This window comes from Chrysemys picta, chromosome 5 (genome assembly GCF_011386835.1).
Source record: "Chrysemys picta bellii isolate R12L10 chromosome 5, ASM1138683v2, whole genome shotgun sequence".
Lineage (NCBI taxonomy): Eukaryota > Metazoa > Chordata > Testudines > Emydidae > Chrysemys > Chrysemys picta.
The window spans coordinates 143,791,810-143,813,340 of record NC_088795.1 but is presented as its reverse complement, the minus strand read 5'-3'; the positions used below and the strand labels follow the sequence as shown (position 1 = coordinate 143,813,340).

General features: G+C 48.7%; 1 protein-coding gene across 1 annotated transcript in view; it reads left to right on the top strand.

Moving 5' to 3' along the window:
* Window positions 1-21,531, top strand: part of LOC135984057 (N-acetyltransferase 8-like) — a 436,601-nt gene that overhangs the window by 269,625 nt on the left and 145,445 nt on the right. The window lies entirely within an intron of this gene.

Genomic DNA, 21,531 nt, shown 5'->3' with positions numbered 1-21,531 from the left:
GGCCCCCTTGAACTCCTTTAGAAGAGTCAGGTTTACTTTTAAATCCTTCCCTCCTCTTGAACTGGGGAGAATGGTGATTAGTTTTCCCCGGGGTTTTACACCCTTCTCGAGCCCTGTTTTGGATATGGGCATCCGCAATCTCTGCTGCCCGTAGGACTGACTCAGGGTCCCTGTCACACACAGCTGCTCTCACATTGTCAGGCACAATGTCTAAGAACTGTTCCAAAGTTATTAAATCCAGCAGTTTTTCAAAACTCCCATGCGCCTTAGCTCCCATAACCCACTTTTTAACAAAACCCATCAGCTTATGAGCACATTCTACAAAAGTACAATCCTTAGACATTTTAAACTCTCTAAACTTAACTCTGGAGTAACCTTGAACCGCCTTAACACAGAATCCTTAAACCGCCCATAATCCAAGGCTTCTTGTTCCCCCAATTCATTAAATACCTCCCTGGCTTTTCCAGTCAGTCTGGTCAGCAGGACAGGCATTCGCTGACCCTCGGGGATCTGGTACAGATTGCAAAGGTGTTCAAAGGTAGACAAAAACTCCTCTGTATCCTCAGTATCATTGTAAATGGGACACATCCTTTCCCAGTTTTTCTCATGGCGGGGTGGAAGTGGAGTACCAGGAGGGGATGACTTTCTCCGCTCTTCCATTACTTGGAGCTGAAGTCTGGCCGTCTCCTGTTCCATCTTGTGAGTCTCCTGCTCAGCAGCGAACAGCTCTAGACGCCCCTTACGAGCTCTCTCTTCTCTCTCATCAGCCTCCTTCTTTCTTTGATCGGCTTCTTTCTCTAATTCCGCTATTTTCTGCTTCTCCAGCAATCGAAGATCTGCTAGCTTCTGTTCATGCTCAAATTGCAGTTTATTTGTTGCCTTTTGCACTCTAATTTTTTCTGCATCTTCTGTAGCCTCAGGTAAGGGCTGTGCTTTTGCTCCCTGATCACTGGCTATTAACAGATTTCTCAGTTCTTCTTTTGTAGCTTTCTTTCTAAAGCTTATCCTCTTTTCTGAACACAAATCTTTCAGGGCTTTTTTGCCAAGTCCCTCATATGCTCTTTGCTCAGCCATTGCAGCAGCTCTTTAACCCACAAAACTCTCAATCCCGAAATTCAAATTTGGACAGCGCGGGGTTCTGACCCAAAGCTTAATTGACCTGGTTCTGTGGATCCAAGCACGACTACACCACTGTGACAATGCGGCTCTGGCAGAACCCAACTGAGAGTGCCAACTCAGGACAAATTGCTCAAACAGGGCAGTTGCAGCCCAAGGCTGGGGTTTTTCCACGTCTAAGGCAAACCAAACCAGCCAGACTAAGAGGACTTTGGTCTCACCCCACTGGCTAACCGCAAGTCTCACAAGCAATTTCCTTAGACACTCCGGTTTCCCAGTATCACCACCAGTACCACTCGTTATGGGGACAAATGGTTATGAAAACCAATACCCCAGTAAAAGAAAAAAGGTTCTGCTGATCCCAAAGGACCAAGCCCCAGACCCAGGTCAATATACAAATCAGATCTTACCCACAAATCACGCTGTTGCCAATCCTTTAGAATCTAAAATCTAAAGGTTTATTCATAAATGGAAAAAGATAGAGATGAGAGTTAGAATTGGTTAAATGGAATCAATTACATACAGTAATGGCAAAGTTCTTGGTTCAGGCTTGCAGCAATGATGGAATAAACTGCAGGTTCAAATTAAGTCTCTGGAATACATCCCCCGCTGGGATGGGTCCTCAGTCCTTTGTTCAAAGCTTCAGCTTGAAGCAAAGTCCCTCCAGAGGTAAGAAGCAGGATTGAAGACAAGATGGAGATGAGGCATCAGCCTTATATAGTCTTTTCCAGGTGTAAGAACACCTCTTTGTCCTTACTGTAGAAAATTACAGCAAAATGGAGTCTGGAGTCACATGGGCCAGTTCCTGCATACTTTGCTGAGTCTGAAGGCATATTTGCCTTCTCTCAATGGGTCCATTGTATAGCTGATGGTCCTTAATGGGCCATCAAGCAGGCTAGGCAGAGCTAACACCAGTTTGTCTGGGATGTCACCCAGAAGCATAGCATAAGTTTGCCATACAGACAGTATAGAGCCAATATTCATAACTTCAACTATAAAATTGATACACACATATAGACAGCATAATCATAACCAGTAAACCATAACCTTGTCTTAGACACCCCATTTGACTCCCTTTATACAAGATTTGGGTGCCACTACAGGACCTTGGTTGCAACAATGATCTATATGGTCCCAGTTTATGTCAATAACATCACAACCTGCTTACAGCATTATATTGACCGTCTAGTCCGCACAAAAAGTTACAGAACCCTGCTTAAGAAAAAGACTATTTGTAAGAAATCTAAAAGGATTAAGTTAGAGAATCGTGAGGGGACAAACATGAGATATAAAACTTGGTAGCTGTATATTAAAAAAAAAAAGGTTTTTCTGACTATCTGTGTTTTGTTAGAAGGCCTTTGGCCCTTAAGTGAGCTAAAAAAGTTTTAATGAAGCATCTTGGTTTGTTTTCAAGGAGCTGTATGTCTTTTAAATAAAAATAGATAAATTGTTTGTGAGAATTAGTGTGTGTGTGTGTGTGTGTGTGTAAAAGAGACCCATTTATAGCAAAAAGCTGAAATGTATGTTGCGGTAGGGGGAAAAAATCCTAAAAGTGTTAGTTCAGACATGCGTTTGAGTACAATAGAGTTAATATAGAGATATACCTATCTCATAGAACGGCCTTCACTAGCAGGACCAAATATTGATTTTGCCCCAGATCCCAGGGGGGCAATGCTCAAACCACTGAGCTATGCTTAGTCTGTTGAACTGAATGGGTTTAACCACTCACACCCCTCACTGAATAGCCAGGGTGGCTGCAATTACTTACCCTTGTTGCTATAGGGTTACATTTGATGGGAGTGCACCCATAGTAAGGGGTGGGTGGGGGTGGATGGTGAGTTCTGCTTAATATGAAATGAAATTAAACCTCAGGAAGTCACAGATGCTATTGGACAGTTTAAATATAACCCCTGGGGTTAGTAGAGCACTATTGGCCAGTTTAAAAGACCCAGGAGTTGGTGCAATGCTATTGGACAGTTTAAATATGGCCCAGGAGTTGGATGAATGCTATGGGTCATTCTTTCTAGGAAACAACCCCACTCCCAACTTTAAGCATGAAAGAAACATGTTTTTAAAAAACAACCAAGCCCCAAGACATTCATTGATATCTGCAAAGGCCCCCCACTTGGAAATGGGTACTGTTTAATACTGTAAGAAAACCACAAATGTATTTTAACTTAAAGGGGGGAAAAAAGAAAAAGAAAAAAAAAGCCCTGTTGTGCAGACAACATGCTTTCACTACCCCAGATCACAAAAGGGAATGCTACGGGCAGGGTTTAAGATCAGCAAGGATTTCACTGTTTAGCCAAGCTGGTCACCTGCCAAGCTGGTCGCCTGCCATATTTACTGTTCTTTCTACACATTGGGATGTTTTTTTCCTGCAACCGCAATAAGGATTCTTTAAAATACAGCCAGCTCTCCTGGACCCCTTTGCCCTTCATGTTATTCTCCCAGGGGATCCTGCCCATCTGTTCCCTGAGGGAGTCAAAGTCTGCTTTTCTGAAGTCCAGGGTCCGTATTCTGCTGCTCTCCTTTCTTCCTTGTGTCAGGATCTTGAACTCGACCATCTCATGGTCACTGCCTCCCAGGTTCCCATCCACTTTTGCTACCCCTACTAATTCTTCCCGGTTTGTGAGCAGCAGGTCTAGAAGAGCTCTGCCCCTAGTTGGTTCCTCCAGCACTTGCACCAGAAAATTGTCCCCTACACTTTCCAAAAACTTCCTGGATTGTGTGTGCACCGCTGTATTGCTCTTCCAGCAGATATCAGGTGTCTTCCAGGGCTTGCAGTTTACTTGCTGCCTTTTGCATTCTAATGGCTTCTGCAGCTTCTGTAGCCTCAGGTAAGGGCTGTGCTCCTGCCTCCTGATCACTGGCCATTAACAGATCTCTCAGTTCTTCATTTGTAGCTTTCTTTCTAAAGCTTATCCCTTTTCTGAACACAAACCTTCCAGGGCTTTTTTGCCAAGGCCTCATATGCTCTTTGCTCAGCCATTGCAACTGCTCTTTAACCAATCAAACTCTCAATCCCAACATTCAAATGTGGATAGCGCGGGGTTCTGACCCAGAGCTTAATTGACCTGGTTCTGTGGATCCAAGCACGACGACGCCACTGTGACGATGCTGCCCGTGGGAGCCAGCTGAGGTCACTCAATCAGGGTGAACTGCAAACAAAACGGGGCAGAGAAACCCCAGACGCTGGTGGATCTTCCAATACTTAGATTTACCAACCAGCACAAAACAGCTTCTATAGAACCTCACTGGTTAGTCAGACGTCCAACCAACGCAGTTCCCTTAACGTGCCCAGCCTCAGGCCTCCGTCCAGACACACCCGTCAGATATGATGATGATTACTGAAAATCTGATCTCATCATATAAAAGAAAAGGTTCTTCCAATCCCAAAGGATATAACTGGACACACCCAGGTCCAATTATAACTTAGATCTTACCCAAAATACACGCTAATAGCCAATTCTTATTAACTAAACTAAAATTTATTAAAAAAGAAAAGAGAGAGTGCTGGTTAAAAGATCAATCTACAGACAGACTTGAATTCAATTCTTGAGGTTCAGATGCGTAGCAGAGATGAACCTGTAGTTGCCAAAAGTCCTTTTAGAAATAGTCCATAGGTTATAGTCCAATGTCCATATTCAGGGTGACTCCAGTCAATGACTGGGGACCTCAATCCTTGTGGCTGAAGCTTTCCCCCTCTTGAAACCCAAAGCAGATCTGAGATGAAGAAGGATCATGTCCCAAGGTTCTTATACATTTCCAGCAGCCTTTTGGCCTGAGAAAACAATAGGCTTAACTCTTCTTCCAAACATCCTGGCAATTAGCACAGGGTAATTTATCCATTCAACAGTTCAGATACAGGTTACTACAACTTTCAGAGAGACATAGAGACAATAATACTGTTTCACTCCAGTATCTTCCTAAATATTAATACTCCTTTTTTGATCTTTGAATCAAAGCTATAGCGATAGACAAGACTTGTTTGCTTACATCACAAGATTGAGCAAACACCTCCCCTTCTACCTCTAACAATGCAGGCTGCATTTCAAAGCTCTATTCATTTACAGATCTTCCTAACCAGTCTCTACAGTTCGGCCATAGGTCAGGTCAGTCTGTGACATAATTCTGGACTGTCATCTTTCAATGAGATATTATATCATACTCATAACGTCACAGGGAGTGGAACTGCCTAGTGCCTGGGAAGGGAAGGGGGTAATGGATGAATGGGTACAAACCGTAGCAGAGACAATAGCTGCTTTGCACAAGCAAGTGGCAACACAGCTAGGCATAGTACAGCAAAACACAGACAACAAACTAGGCTGGGGAAAACCTCCTTTGATATGGGAACTAGGCCAACCAGTAATGAACAGAAAGATTTCAGCAAAGGAGCACTCTTTGACACACACCTGGGATGGCCCCTGCTTTATTGGGAATCGGGCCAGCCCCAGTCAGTGCCGTAACAAGGACGAGGCGAGTGAGGCACTTGCCTCGGGCACACAAAGCCGAGGTGCGCAGAAAACAGTAGAGAAAAAAAATGTTGCTGGCACGGAGATATTTATAACCCGGGTGATCTCCCCGCTGGCCCCACCTGCCGCCTCCCCCGAGTGTCTCCCGGCCCCAACTTGCTCCCCCCTCCCCCCTTCCCCCGGCTGGAGCAGAGAGTCCCTGTCTTTCCTCTGCAGCAACTGCTGCCGCAGGGTCCTAGTGCCCCCCCCCATCTCAACTGCCAGGGCAGACTGACTCTGAGCCTGCCCTTCCCCTCAGACCCTTCCCTTTTCTGGCAGGACCCTCCAGCAGCACAGGGGGCCCTCCCACCCGCAGTCACTGCTCCTGCCCCATGCTGGGCAAGGGGCAGCCCCATCCCTCACCCCCAGTGAGTCAGGGGCAACAGCAGGGAGGAGGCGCACGCAGCACCCCCCGGCACCCACCACAGGGGAGGCGAGGGAGATTCCTGGACCTGAGAGGGGCCCTAGGAGCACATACAGTGACAGTGGTGGGGGTGAATGTGCTGCTGGGGGGGGGCGGGAAAGGGGGGCTCCTCCCCCAGAGCTCGCTGCTGCCGGCGGGGAAAGGGCTGGGGGGGAGTCCTCCTCTCTGGCCCTGTCCCGGAGCAGCCTGTCTGCACCCCAAACTCAAACTCATCCCCAGCCCTGCCCCACCCCAGAGCCCACACCCCCAGTCAGAGCTTTCACCCCCCCATTGCACCCTCTGCCCGAGCCCTGAGCCCCTCCCACACCCCAAACCTCCCATTCCCAGACCCAGACAGAGCCCTCACCCCTACTCTCGCCCTGAGCCCCTCCCACACCCCAAACCTCCCATTCCCAGCCAGAGCCCTCACCCCCCACACTCCTACTCTCACCCTGAGCCCCTCCCACACCCCAAACCTCCCATTCCCAGACCCAGACAGAGCCCTCACCCCCCCACTCCTACTCTCGCCCTCAGCCCCTCCCACACCCCAAACCTCCCATTCCCAGACCCAGACAGAGCCCTCACCCCCCCACTCCTACTCTCGCCCTCAGCCCCTCCCACACCCAAACCTCCCATTCCCAGACCCAGACAGAGCCCTCACCCCTACTCTCGCCCTGAGCCCCTCCAGCACCCCAAACACCGTATCCCCAGTCCCAGCCAGAGCCCTCACCCCCCCCACTCCTACTCTCACCCTGAGCCCCTCCCACACCCCAAACCTCCCATTCCCAGCCAGAGCCCTCACCCCCCCCACTCCTGCTCTCACCCTGAGCCCCTCCCACACCCCAAACCTCCCATTCCCAGACCCAGACAGAGCCCTCACCCCTACTCTCGCCCTGAGCCCCTCCCACACCCCAAACCTCCCATTCCCAGCCAGAGCCCTCACCCCCCACACTCCTACTCTCACCTTGAGCCCCTCCCACACCCCAAACGTCCCATTCCCAGACCCAGACAGAGCCCTCACCCCCACACTCCTACTCTCGCCTTGAGCCACTCCCACACCCCAAACCCCTCATCTGCAGCCACAACCCACTGCCCTCATCCCTGCACCCCATCCCTCTGCACCCCTCCCATCCCCAAACTCCCTCCCAGAACCTGCACCCTCTCCCTCTGCACACCTTCCTCAGCTCTGACACCACAGAGCCTTGTCTGTGTCCCTTTCATAACTATAAAGGGAAGGGTAACAGCTCTCCTGTGTACAGTACTATAAAATCCATCCTGGCCAGAGACACCAAAATCCTTTTCCCTGTAAAGGGTTAAGAAGCTCAGGTAACCTGGCTGATACCTGACCCAAAGGACCAATAAGGGGACAAGATACTATCAAATCTTGGTGGGGGGAAGGCTTTTGTTTGTGCTCTTTGTTGTGGGGGTTGTTCGCTCTTGGGACTGAGAGGGACCAGACATCAATCCAGGCTCTCCACATCTTTCTGAACAAGTCTCTCCTATTTCAAACTTGTAAGTAAACAGCCAGGCAAGGCGTGCTAGTTTTTATCTTTGTTTTCTCAACTTGTAAATGTACCTTTTTGCTAGAGTGTTTATCTCTGTTTGCTGTAACTTTGAACCTAAGGCTAGAGGGGATTCCTCTGGGCTCTTTAAGTTTGATTACCCTGTAAAGTTAGTTTCCATACTGATTTTACAGAGATGATTTTTACCTTTTTCTTTAATTAATTTAATTAATTCTGGTGCTGGTTGCATTGTCAGTTCCGGTTCTGGGACTGGCTTTGGCTGGGTCTCTGGGATTGGATCCACTACGGCTGTTGCAGTCGTTGCCAGGTCTGGCTAAAGACACAGATGTTATTAATATACGCCACGGCAAAACTCTCCATCCCCCTCAGTAGCTGATCCACCAGGCGCTGGAAGGTGGCCGGCGCTCCCTTGAGGCCGAAGGGCAGGGTCAGGAACTCATAGAGCCCCAGAGGGGTGATAAAGGCCGATTTTAACCTGGCATCTGCATCCAGCGGCACTTGCCAGTAGCCCTTTGTAAGATCCACGGTGGTAAGGTACCGAGCACCTCCCAGCTTGTCTAGGAGCTCGTCAGGCCTGGGCCTGGGGTAGGCATCGGCTACAGTGATGGCATTGAGCTTCCGATAGTCCACACAGAACCGGATCGACCCGTCCTTTTTGGGGACCAGCACCACGGGCGAGGCCCAGGGGTTGGAAAATGGCAGGATCACCCCCAAAGCCAGCATGTTCCTGACCTTTTTTTTTTAGGTCCTGTGTAGTTTTTTCTGTGACTTGGAAGGGGGAGCATTTTATAGGAGGATGTGATCCTGTCTCCACCCAGTGGACCGTCAGATTAGTGCATCCAGGCTGATTGGAAAAGAGCTGTCCGTACAGATGCAGCAACCCCTTTGATCTCAGCTCGCTGGGCCGGGGTCAGCCGATCCGAGAGGGGAATTGTTTCCAGGGGGGAGCCAGCTTTTGTTCCAGGGAACAGATTTACTAAAGGGTTATTTTCCTGCTCCTCCCAAATGTCAAACACCCACATTCCCCCTGTCATAATATGGCTTCATCCTATTGACGTGATACCCCCGGCGGTGGTGGGCCTGGTTCGACAGCTCCACCACATAGTTTACCTCATTTAGTTGCTTGACAACCTTGAAAGGACCTTCCCAGGTGGCCTGTAGTTTGTTTTTCCTCATGGGGATGAGAACCATCACCTGATCCCCTAGGCGTGGGTCCACGCCATGGCATAGGCACGGGCCCATGCCGTGTAGTCATACCAGACCTTCTGCTTCCTCTGGGCTCTGGCCAGATTCTCCCATTTGTCTTTTATTAAACCTCTCCACCAGCCCATTGGATTGGGGGTGATACGCTGAGACCCAGCTGTGCTGGACCCCACATTTCTCCCATAAGCACCGGAGCACCAATCCAATGGGCTGGTGGAGAGGTTCAATGGGACGCTAAAAATGATGCTAAAAACATTTATAAACCAGCACCCGCAGGACTGGGACAAGTACTTACCTCACCTGCTGTTTGCGTACAGGGAAGTGCCCCAGGAGTCTACTGGGTTTTTGCCTTTCGAACTGTTAAATGGCAGGAGGGTAAGGGGGCCCCTAAACCTAATAAAAGACAAATGGGAGGGAAAGGTCACTCCCAATTAAGAGTCAGCGGTGGAGTAAGTCCTAACCTTCTGGAAAAGACTTGCTGAGCTTATGGGCCTGGCCAAGGAGAATCTGGCCAGAGCCCAGAGGAAGCAGAAGGTCTGGTATGACCGCACGGCGCGGGCCCGCGTCTTCACCACCGTGGCGTATATTAATAACATCTGTGTCTTTAGCCAGACCTGGGAGGACCACGTGTCCCAGGTTAGACAAGTGCTGGACCGACTCCAGGAGGCTGGGCTGACCGTAAAAGCTGAGAAGTGCAAGGTGGGGATGGCCGAAGTACCCTACCTAGGTCATCGGGTGGGGAGCGTCTGCCTAAAGCTGGAACCAGCCAAAGTGGAGGTGATCAGAGACTGGCCCTTCCACAAACCAAAAAGCAGGTCCAAGCCTTTATTGGGATGGCGGGGTACTATGGAAGATTCGTGCCCCACTTTAGCTCCATAGCCACCCCCATGACTGGACTGTGCAAGAAAAGGAAGCCAGACAAGGTGGTCTGGACCAAGCAGTGCTGGAGGCTCTCTGTGCACTGAAAGAAGCTCTGGTCAGTGGCCCAGTTCCGGCAAACCCAGACTTTGACAAGCTCTTTATGGTGTTCACCGACACCTCAGACACAGGACTAGGGGCGGTGTTAATGCAGGAGGATGAAAAGGGGAAGAGACACCCCATCATGTACCTGAGCAAGAAGTTGCTACCCCGGGAGCAAAACTATGCAGCCATCGAGAAGGAACGCCTGGCCATGGTGTGGGCCCTCAAGAAACTAGAGCCATATCTCTTTGGGCGACACTTCACCGTGCACACCGACCACTCTCCCCTGACCTGGCTGCACCAGATGAAAGGAGGCAACGCCAAGCTCCTGAGGTGGAGCTGGCTCCTGCAGGATTATGACATGGACGTGGTCCATGTGAAGGGAAGAGACAACCTGATAGCGGATGCGTTTTCCCAGAGACGGGGCCCTGAACTTCCCCAGGTCACTGGTCCGAGTGACCCCGCTCAGTTCAGTCTCCAAGGGGGGAGAGATGTGATGCAGTAGGGAGCGGGGCAGATTGACCTGGGAATGTCGTCTAGTTTTACTGGCACTGTCTGCATGGGGGATGGGATATCAGGGGATGACTTTATTTGAGGGACGATACCTGAGCCTGTAACCTGAGCCGGGAGGGGGATGGGGCCAGGTGACACCTTTTCCCGGGAAACTGGACGAAGGCTGGAGGAGGAGCCGGGGGAGGGTGGAAGGACATGGCTGCAGTGGAGTTTCAGTTTGAAGCTGGCTGAGGAAATGGAGGGAACCCCCCAGGGTTGGGGTCTAAGCTCCCTGCCCGCCCCCACTCCAGAGGGACCTGGCTGAGGGGTCCTGGTTGTACCTACAAGCTCTGCTTGGGACTGTGTTCCTGTCGTCTAATAAACCTTCTGTTTTACTGGCTGGCTGAGAGTCATGGTGAATCGCCCGAAGAGGGGGGTGCAGGACCCTGATTTTTGATATTCTTATATCCTTACTAATATGTGTGAACAAAGACACTGTGTGTTGCTTCTCATACAATCCTAGAATAATAGAATATCAGGGTTGGAAGGGATCTCATGAGGTCATCTAGTCCAACCCCCTGCTCAAAGCAGGACCAACCCCAACTAAATCATCCCAGCCAGGGCTTTGTCAAGCCGGGCCTTAAAAACCTCTAAGGATGTTGTCATAAACATACAGTTAAGGGTTAATTCTTCTTTTACCTGTGTAAGCAGAGTCAGGATGAGCTCTACCCCGACATCTGGTGGTGAATTGTGGTGAGTTTTGGAAAAGAACTTCAGGGGCTGATCTTGGTTGCGTAGGCACACCCACTCGCCTGGCATGAGCCCACGGCAGCCCAAAATGGTCACTTTGGCTGCTATGGGATCCCCAGTTTCTCTGTTATTGGGGCAGAAGGAATAAAGTGTTGTTACCCTGATTATGTAAATCAAGGACAATGAAACTCTTTTATGACAGAGGGTCTCACCATCACCTAAGTAGCACTCGCTAGAAAAAGGACATGGGTTCCAAAACCCAGTGAATTGAGAGAGGCCAGGGATGGGTATTTATAGCTGATGGTGTGGGCACTCTTTGAGGGCTGGAAATATCAATTGCACCATCTCCTCTCTCCACTATTGAATAGCAGAGCTAATTTTGATTCCATTAAGAGCCTAGTTACAGGCTGCTATGCTGAGCTCGCTTTGGGCCAATGGTGCAGCAGCACTGGGGCTCCCCTACTACAAGCTGAAATCAATAAAGAGCTGAAATCACTGAGTGCCGTGTTAAGTGGGTGGGGGGGGCTGAAGCTATATGACTGAGCAGCTGGCAGAGCGGTGCAGTTGGCGGGACAGTTGGTGGAGCAGAGCGGCTCACGGGACGGCTGATGGAGTGGAGCAGCTGGTGGAGCGGCGCAGTTGGCGGGACGGCTGGAGCGGCTCACGGGATGGCTGATGGAGCGGAGCAGCTGGCGGAGTGGCGCAGTTGGCGGGGCAGCTGGTGGAGCGGAGCAGAGCAGCTGGCGGAGTGGCTTGCGGTGAAGGCTGCAGCAGAACCCCACGGAGAGGTGGGGCAGTCAGCCTTGGACCACGTAAGGTGCCCCTTAACACCCCGGGGGGGGGGGCATTTCCACCCAGGCTGGGAGGTAAAACTCTGCAGATAAACTTTTGAACTCTGGGGCTGCACCGACCAGGGACAGAGACTTTGGGTTGTTGGACTTTTGGGTGATTTTTGGGTTGCTGGACTCAAGAGACTTTTGGGGTGTTGGACTTTTGGGACTTTGGGTGATTTTTTGGGTTGCTGGACTTAAGACCCTGAGGGGAAAAGGATACTGCCAAACTTACTTGGGGGTGGGTCTTTTGCTCATAGTTTGTGGTATGAATCCTGTTTGTGGTGTTTCCCCAACATGATACCGCATTGTTTCCCTCCTTTATTCAAAGGATTTTGCTACACTCAGACTGCGTGCTTGCGAGAGGGGAAGTATTGCCTCTTAGAGGCGCCCAGGGGGTGGTATGTATTTGTCCCGGGTCACTGGGTGGGGCCTCGAGCTGGTTTTGCATTGCATTATTGAAACGGAACCCCTAGATACTGAACCTGGCCCTTCCTGCTGCCAACTTAGATGGGCAGAAGGGTTACACCTGTAAAGGGTTAAGAAGCTCACATAACCTAGCTGACACCTGACCAGAAGGACCAATAAGGAGACAAGATACTTTAAAAATCTGGAAGGGGGAAAAAGTCTTTTGTCTGTGCTGGGTGTGGGCTTTTGCCGGAGACAGAGAAAGAAGGAGCCATCCCACCCCTATAGGGTAGTGAGTATTTAGAGAAGGAATGAGTTAGGTTACTTTTATTTTCCTGTTTGTGAGTTCTTTTGCGAATAAGAGGGAGGGTAAATTTGGGTTCTTTGTGTAACTTTAAAGTTTTGCCCAGAGGGAAACCCTCTGTGTTTTGAATCTGATTGTCTGTGAGATTGCCTTTCATTCTAATCTTACAGAGGTATTCCTTCCACATTTTTCTTTAATTAAAATTCTTCTTTTAAGAACCTGATTGATTTTTCATTGTTTTAAGATCCAACGGTTTGGATCGGTGTTCACCAGGACTAAGTGGTGAGGGGATATTCTCAAGCCTACCCAGGAAAAGGGGTGTAGGGGCTTGGGGAGGATTATTCTCAAGCCTGCCCAGGAAAGTGGGGGTTAGGGACTTGGGAGATATTTGGGGAAAGGCAGAGTTCCAAGTGGCTCTCCCTAAATCTTTGGTTAACTCGCTTGGTGGTGGCAGCGTACTGTTAACCTAAGCTGGTAAAAATAAGCTTAGGGGGTCTTTCATGCGGGTCCCCACATCTGTACCCTAAAGTTCAGAGTGGGGAGGGAACCTTGACAGATGTAGATTCCTCCACCTCCCTAGGTAACCCATTCCAGTGCTTCACCACCCTCCTAGTGAAATAGTGTTTCCTAATGTCCAACCTACACCTCCCTGTAACAAAGCGGCCTCTGGTGGGACACAACTGAGAGTATCAATTCAGGACAATTGCTTAGAGCAGACGCTTTGCAATTCAGCACTGAGCTTTCCATCCGTTAGTCTCCTGCGCTTCTTGCATTTGATGTGTCCCGTAGCAGGAAACGTCTGCTCGCATGTGTATGTTGCGCCAAAGATTGACATGAGCTTTGCAATTCCGTGCCGGAGAATTAGACCGGGGTATTCAACCACCGTTCTTGTAAACCTTTCCTCTTTAGCTGGTTAATTTCATCTTCATCCAGGGCATGGACATGAATTAATTCCTCCTCAAACTTCCTTTTATCACCCCCAGAGCTCTACCATGCTACTCCACGTTTGTTCAGATCAAATGCAAATGGATGTGAGAGCGCTGAGAGGCAGGGCTTCAGAGCTCTCCGAGAAGAAAAGCAGTTCTCGAAACGCTCTGCCAGCGTAGCCAGTGCTTGTTTGTGAACTGACACATCAGATTGGGTTCCTTGATTAGTGTTTGTCCAGCATTTTTTCAAATGCGGGCAGTGAGTGTCGTCACATGGAGGTAACTGAGTTGACATTAACTGCAGGTGTAGCATGAATTTTCTGACACTAGCAATTAGTGTGAGCAAGAAGTGATTTTTTCCCCCTGCAATGACTCATTCAACGTGTTCAGTTGACCAGTGATGCCGACGAGAAAAGCCACATCCAAAATCCAGTTTTCATCTTCTAACCCTGGGTACGTTTGAGATTTCTGAGCAAGAACCTGCTGGATTTCTGGTAGCAGTGCCAGGAAACGGCCCAGGACTTTACCACAGCGTAACCACTGCACTTCAGTGGGCGTGATGAGGTCTCCATCTTCTGTTTCAATTTGGTGCACACGTTCCCCACCCGGACGGTGACACAGGGGGCGAGCGTGTATGAAGTGAACAATCTGCACCACGTTGTCTATTACAGCTTTCGGTCTGTCTCCCTTGTCAGGTTTAGCGCAGAGCACTTCTTGGTGTATGACACAATGCACCCCAAATATGTCAGGGACACAAGCTTACAACAAAGCACAAAGCCATGGTGTGTTCCTGGCATGGAGGGGCACCCATCTGGTGTAACCCGCTTCCAGCAACAAGGGCCTTTCCCAGCCGCTTGGCTAGTCCCTGCCCTGCCCCCTCCCACAGGCACTGCCCAGCCCTCCGCAGCCCCCAAAGTGTGCACTCCCCTTCCCAATAGCTGACCCTATAGCGTGCCTGCCACTCAATGACCAGCCTAACCCCCTGCCCCCAGCCTCCCTACAACCCCCGCTTCTACCCCGGGACAAACCCCCCCCAATCACTGACCCTCCCCAGCCCACCTCCACCTGCCCCATGGCCCAACAGCTGGCTAGGGAGGATGGCTGGCAGGCCGTGGGGAGGGGGTAGCAGCCCTGTTTGCTTCACAGTTTAGCTGATTAATCCAAACAGATGTAATCACCTCCCTGGCGGGTCCCCCCTCCCCCCTCCCCCCCGCCCATTCTGCCACCCGAGGGGACAGAGCCTCGGTCACTGGCAGGCAGCCCAGCCTGGCTCCTACACAGACGGAGCGGGTGGGAACCCCAGCGCACTGCGGGTGCTCTGTGCCCAGCCCCTGGAGCGTCGCTAACGCAAACAGCCCCGGCCCAGCGTCCTGCCCACTGACCGGCAGCCAGGTACGGACCAGCACCACGGCCCCACGTCAATAGGGCCCAACAAGCCACCTGTTGTACCTGCCAGTGGAGCTGGGCCCGAGGAGACGGGCGCCCTGGGCCTGGCATCTGGCACCTGGGTCTGTCATAGCTGGTAGCTGTGAGCCCACAGCTGGATCAGGGTCCCCTTCCCTTTTGGGGGACACAGGAGTGTCTGCCCCAGAGGGGAGCCCAGAGAGGAATTTCAGGTACACTGCCTCTGCCACGGACAGTGTCCAAGTCTCTGGCAGTAAGTTCAGGAGGAGGGTGTGACGTAGTCCCAGCACATCAGGTGGCAATCCCAATGGGGGTCTCTGTGACCCAGCCTGTCACAACAGGAACATAAGAACGCCCAGACTGGGTCAGACCAAAGGCCCATCTAGCCCAGTGTCCTGTCTGCTGACAGAGGCCCTGTGACAATGCGGATCTGGCGGAACCCAACTGAGAGTGCCAACTCAGGACAAATTGCTCAAACAGGGCAGTTACAGCCCAAGGCTGGGGTTTCTTCCACCTCTAAGGCAAACCAAACCAGCCAGACTAGGAGGACTTCGGTCTCACCCCCCGGCTAACCGCAAGTCTCACAAGCAATCTCCTTAGACACCCCAGTTTCCCAGTATTACCACCAGTGCCACTCGTTATGGGGACAAATGGTTATGAAAACCAATACCCCAGTAAAAGAAAAAGGTTCTCCTGATCCCAAAGGACCAAGCCCCAGACCCAGGTCAATATACAAGTTAGATCTTACCCACAAATCACGCTGTTGCCAATCCTTTAGAATCTAAAATCTAAAGGTTTATTCATAAAAGGAAAAAGATAGAGATGAGAGTTAGAATTGGTGAAATGGAATCAATTACATACAGTAATGGCAAAGTTCTTGGTTCAGGCTTGCAGCAGCGATGGAATAAACTGCAGGTTCAAATCAAGTCTCTGGAATACATCCCCCGCTGGGATGGGTCCTCAGTCCTTTGTTCAAAGCTTCAGCTTGTAGCAAAGTTCCTCCAGAGGTATTAAGCAGAATTGAAGACAAGATGGAGATGAGGCATCAGCCTTATATAGTCTTTCCCAGGTGTAAGAACACCTCTTTGTTCTTACTGTGGAAAATTACAGCAAAATGGAGTCTGGAGTCACATGGGCCAGTCCCTGCATACCTTGCTGAGTTACAAGGCGTATCTGCCTTCTCTCAATGGGTCCATTGTATAGCTGATGGTCCTTAATGGGCCATCAAGCAGACTAGGCAGAGCTAACACCAGTTTGTCTGGGATGTCACCCAGCAGCATAGCATAAGTTTGAAATACAGACAGTATAGAGCCAATATTCATAACTTCAACTACAAAAGTGATACACACATATAGACAGCATAATCATAACCAGTAAACCATAACCTTGTCTTAGACACCCCATTTGACCCCCTTTATACAAGATTTGCGTGCCACTACAGGACCTTGGTTGCAACAATGATCTATATGGTCCCAGATTATATCAATAACGTCACACCCCCAACGCAAAATTGATGCAGGAAGGGATGACACAAACATCACTGACTGCATCCCAAGAGCTCCCCATCCTTGGGTTTATTTCACTATGGCTTAGCTGGCTAAAGAACAACCAAAATGGTTTATCAAAATTGTGTTCAACAACATGATTGAACCTCTTTACAAACAAGGTAAAACTTGGTTAGAACAATAGTGGATTGGATCTGCTCTTGCAGCATGGTTCCTGTATGTCTCATGTGACCTTGCCAAGAGCTAAAGAAAACAGCTACTTTATCCATACAAGCTCGGGCAAATGTTTGGAACCCAATTAACATCAAATAAATGCAGATATTAATGATGTTCATAGTACAGGAATCTTGGCATTTAGCCATGAAGGCAATATGGTAGTGTGCCTTAGTTTCCCTTCTCATACAGTACATTAGGTCTGGAATGTCTTTTCTCCTGTGAAAAGTTCCAATACTGTTTACAGGCATCAACTGTGAAACATTAGTATAGCAAGGCCTTTTAACATAAAGTGTGTTCTCATGTATTCCTTTTAACATGTTCAAGGGATTTTCCAACAGATTAGGAACATTGTACATTCTTACAGTTCTTGGTAATAGCAACACATCAGTTACAAAATTACCATTAGCATTAACAACAAATCCATTGCAAGTGTCCATCTACAATCATGGTTGTCATGCCACACCTTTGGCTCAATACCATTGGAGTTTGGGCATTTTAGGGTTAACCTGTGGCTTTCCTTTGCAAAATTCAGTTTTCTCTTTCCTCCTTGTCCTGCAGGATCACACCCTGATTTTTCTTGCTTAACAGAATTTACTGGCTGATGGGGTGGGCTCTCTGTGCTAACAGCTATTAGCAAGTCCTTCCCCTCCCAGCCAGACAAGTAATTTGCATTACCACAGACAGAAGCCAGTCCACCAGTTTTCATATCCTTAACTGTTATCATTTCCAAGGCTGGACTCTGTCTTAAAGAGATACCACACAAATCCAAAGAGTCTGAGGGTGAGAGTTTGCTTGCTCTCCCCTGCATCCTCAAGCATTTAGCCATAAAACTGTTCTGCTTTGAAACACCAGTAACCAAATCTGTCCTCAGACCCTGAAGCACAGACTGCTCACTTAAAGAATTAGAATGGAGACATTCCTGTTCCAACACCATTGTCTTCCCAACAAGCTGGCCACACACAGCCACTTGGTTATAGGGCTGCTCAACTTTCTTAACAGCTCTTACTCCATCTGAGACCTTCTCAAAGCTACCCACACTGGATCTTTCGAAAGGAAAGTCAGTGGATCCATTCACAACAGAAAATTTCTGGCTGTTAGGAACTGAAACTTCCTTGATTAAATTACTCTCACACCCTTCATTTGCAGGGAACTGCTTGCACAAATTACCATGAGGATTCCTTTCCCCAGGAGCTTTTTTAAGTAGCAAATCACCCCTCACAGAAATTCTGCCCTTACCCTCTTCACCTAGAGCTTGCTCTAAAGGAACACTTTCCTGAGCAACAACAGACTTTTTCTGGGTCTTACTTACATCCAGGATCTCCTTTGGCCCATCAGGCAGATTTCTACACAATCCCCTTTCAGGCAAACCCATAGACTTCCTAGATGAAAGGTTAGAAACATTTCCCTTTCCTTTGCCACACACAAGTTTAGGAATCCTTTCCTTCTTGCTACAAGTTTCCACACCATCAGTAGGTAACACAACCAAATCACCTGCATGCTCTCCGTGTGCCCCGGCTAGGGTATTACCCTGATTAGACAGTGTTGCTACACCCTTTACCAACCACACACTAGCAATAGGCAAAATACAAGCACCAGAATTGTCTGGTCTCTGGGATTTTGCTAAGACACTAACTGTATGCAACTTAGTTACAATGCCATTCTCCCCAGCAGACACAGACTTAGGACCATTCCCTTCCTGGGCTTTAGTTGAATTCAGAACCAACTTTGAGACAACTGCACTAACCTCAACCATCACAGGCCGAAAGGCACCTTCTGTCTGCTCCACAGACAAAGAAGAGCTGGAGACACCTTTTTTACCAGACACATAGCTCAGGATTTCATTTCCCTTGTCCCAGCACACAGGGCTGTTCACAGACAACTGCTTGGAGACTGAGGTAGCTTCCTCCATAGCCAAGTCAATACCCCTGACAGACACAGGCACATTTCCTTCACTGTCACTATTCTCCACACAGGAAACAGGTAAGGTATAGGGACATTCATCTTCCACTATCCCTGCCTTCCCAAACTACTGACTAGACAAAGCCATCAGCTCACAAGGCTGCCTTGGCTCCTCCAGACTTTTCCTGCCTTCCTCTCCTTTGTCCCAGCCCACAGGGCTGATTACAGACAAAGACTGGGAGAGTGGGGCAGCTTCCTTACCAGGCACCTTGCCACTCCCAGCAGATAAACTGCTCTTTTTACTACACTGAGCCACTGCCAGCAAATCACAGTTACCCTTTTTCAGGCTCACTTTTACAAGCTGTACTAGCCACCAAAGCATCACCCATCAAAAATCCACCCTTTACTTCCTCAGTTAGGGCTTCCACCTGACCATCCTCTTTAGTCTGCTCCAGAGAAACATTTTCCTGCCCAATAAGATTTTGCTGCTCTTGATCTAATTCCAGATTCACTTCTGAGACATTAGACCGACATTCAGAAACTTCATTTACCGACAAAGAGCTCTTCTCAGACAAACCTTTGGAGCAACCCTCCCCAGGCAAATCATTGCCCACAATAGACACAGGTTTAAGATCATTCCTGTCCTGTGACTGACCACCTGGACTGAACAAAGCTTTAACATTTTCCCCAATCAAAAGATCCTTAGGCAATAACTTCCTTACCCCAGCTATAACCTCATGCTTAGCACCATTCCATTCAAGGTGGATTCTGGCTAAAGGCACACGGACAGTAAACTCATAGAGAACTACAACATTCACACTCTGATTTGGTAAATAATCTTCCTCTTTGACAAGATCTGCTTTAACAAGAGTGATGTTAGAAGCCATCATTTGCCCTAAACAGCTTTTACCATTGACTTTTACATTCTCTGTGAATTTTTCATTACCACTCCCATACAGAGCATTGGCACAAGTTATGGAGTCACCCTTTACTGAACACACAGTAAAAGCATTTACATAAAAGGTGGCAGAATTGGGGTACATTTGGTTACACCCAGACAACTGCTCAGAGTTATACAACATACCAACATTGTTATAAACCGGACTTTCAAGAGGATACAATTTCTGCTTTTCTTCCCTTGCTTTTTTGACTTGGAGCTGAAATCTTTGCACTTTTGCCTCAGCTTCTAGTTCCTGCAATCGAATTTCTGCCAGTCTTTGTTCATGTTCAAGTTGCAGTTTACTTGCTGCCTTTTGCTTTTCAATTGCTTCTGCCTTCTGATCACTGGCCATTAACAGATCTCTCAGTTCTTGATTTGTAGCTTTCTTTCTAAAGCTTATCCCCTTTTCTGAACACAAACCTTCCAGGGCTTTTTTGTCAAGGCCTCATATGCACTTTGCTCACCCATTGCAACTGTTCTTTAACCAACCAAACTCTCAATCCCAAAATTCAAATTTGGATAACGTGGGGTTCTGACCCAAAGCTTAATTGACCTGGTTCTGTGGATCCAAGCACGACTACGCCACTGTGACAATGCGGATCTGGCGGAACCCAACTGAGAGTGCCAACTCAGGACAAATTGCTCAAACAGGGCAGTTACAGCCCAAGGCTGGGGTTTCTTCCACCTCTAAGGCAAACCAAACCAGCCAGACTAGGAGGACTTCGGTCTCACCCCCTGGCTAACCGCAAGTCTCACAAGCAATCTCCTTAGACACCCCAGTTTCCCAGTATTACCACCAGTGCCACTCGTTATGGGGACAAATGGTTATGAAAACCAATACCCCAGTAAAAGAAAAAGGTTCTCCTGATCCCAAAGGACCAAGCCCCAGACCCAGGTCAATATACAAGTTAGATCTTACCCACAAATCACGCTGTTGCCAATCCTTTAGAATCTAAAATCTAAAGGTTTATTCATAAAAGGAAAAAGATAGAGATGAGAGTTAGAATTGGTGAAATGGAATCAATTACATACAGTAATGGCAAAGTTCTTGGTTCAGGCTTGCAGCAGCGATGGAATAAACTGCAGGTTCAAATCAAGTCTCTGGAATACATCCCCCGCTGGGATGTGTCCTCAGTCTTTGTTCAAAGCTTCAGCTTGTAGCAAAGTTCCTCCAGATGTATGAAGCAGGATTGAAGACAAGATGGAGATGAGGCATCAGCCTTATATAGTCTTTTCCAGGTGTAAGAACACCTTTGTTCTTACTGTGGAAAATTACAGCAAAATGGAATCTGGAGTCACATGGGCCAGTCCCTGCATACTTTGCTGAATTACAAGGCGTATCTGCCTTCTCTCAATGGGTCCATTGTATAGCTGATGGTCCTTAATGGGCCATCAAGCAGACTAGGCAGAGCTAACACCAGTTTGTCTGGGATGTCACCCAGCAGCATAGCACAAGTTTGAAACACAGACAGTATAGAGCCAATATTCATAACGTCAACTACAGAATTGATTCATACATATAGACAGCATAATCATAACCCATACACCATAACCTTGTCTTAGACACCCCATTTGACCCCCTTTACACAAGATCTGGGTGCCACTATAGGACCTTGGTTGCAACAATGATCTATATGGTCCCAGAGTATATCAATAACGTCACAGGCCCGTGCCAGGTGCCCCAGAGGGAATGAAGAGAACAGGGAATCATCAAGTGATCCATCCCCTGTCACCCATTCCCAGCTTCTGGCAAATTGAGGCTAGGGACATCTGCCGTTTTGTTGCCCAGTCACCCAGTTTGGAGAGATCCTTTTGTAGCTCTTTGCAGTCTGCCTGGGTCTTAACTATCTTTAGTAATTTTGTATCATCTGCAAATTTTGCCATCTCACTGTTTACCCCCTTTTCCAGATTATTTATGAATATGTTGCATAGGACTGGGCCCAGTACAGACCCCTGGGGGACACCACTATTTACCTCTCTCCACTCTGAAAACTGACCATTTATACCTACCCTTTGTTTCCTATCTTTTAACCAGTTACCAATCCATGAGACAACCTTCCCTCTTATCCCGGTGCAGGTTACTTTGCGTAAGAGCCTTTGGTGAGGGACCTTGTCAAAGGCCTTCTGAAAATCTAAGT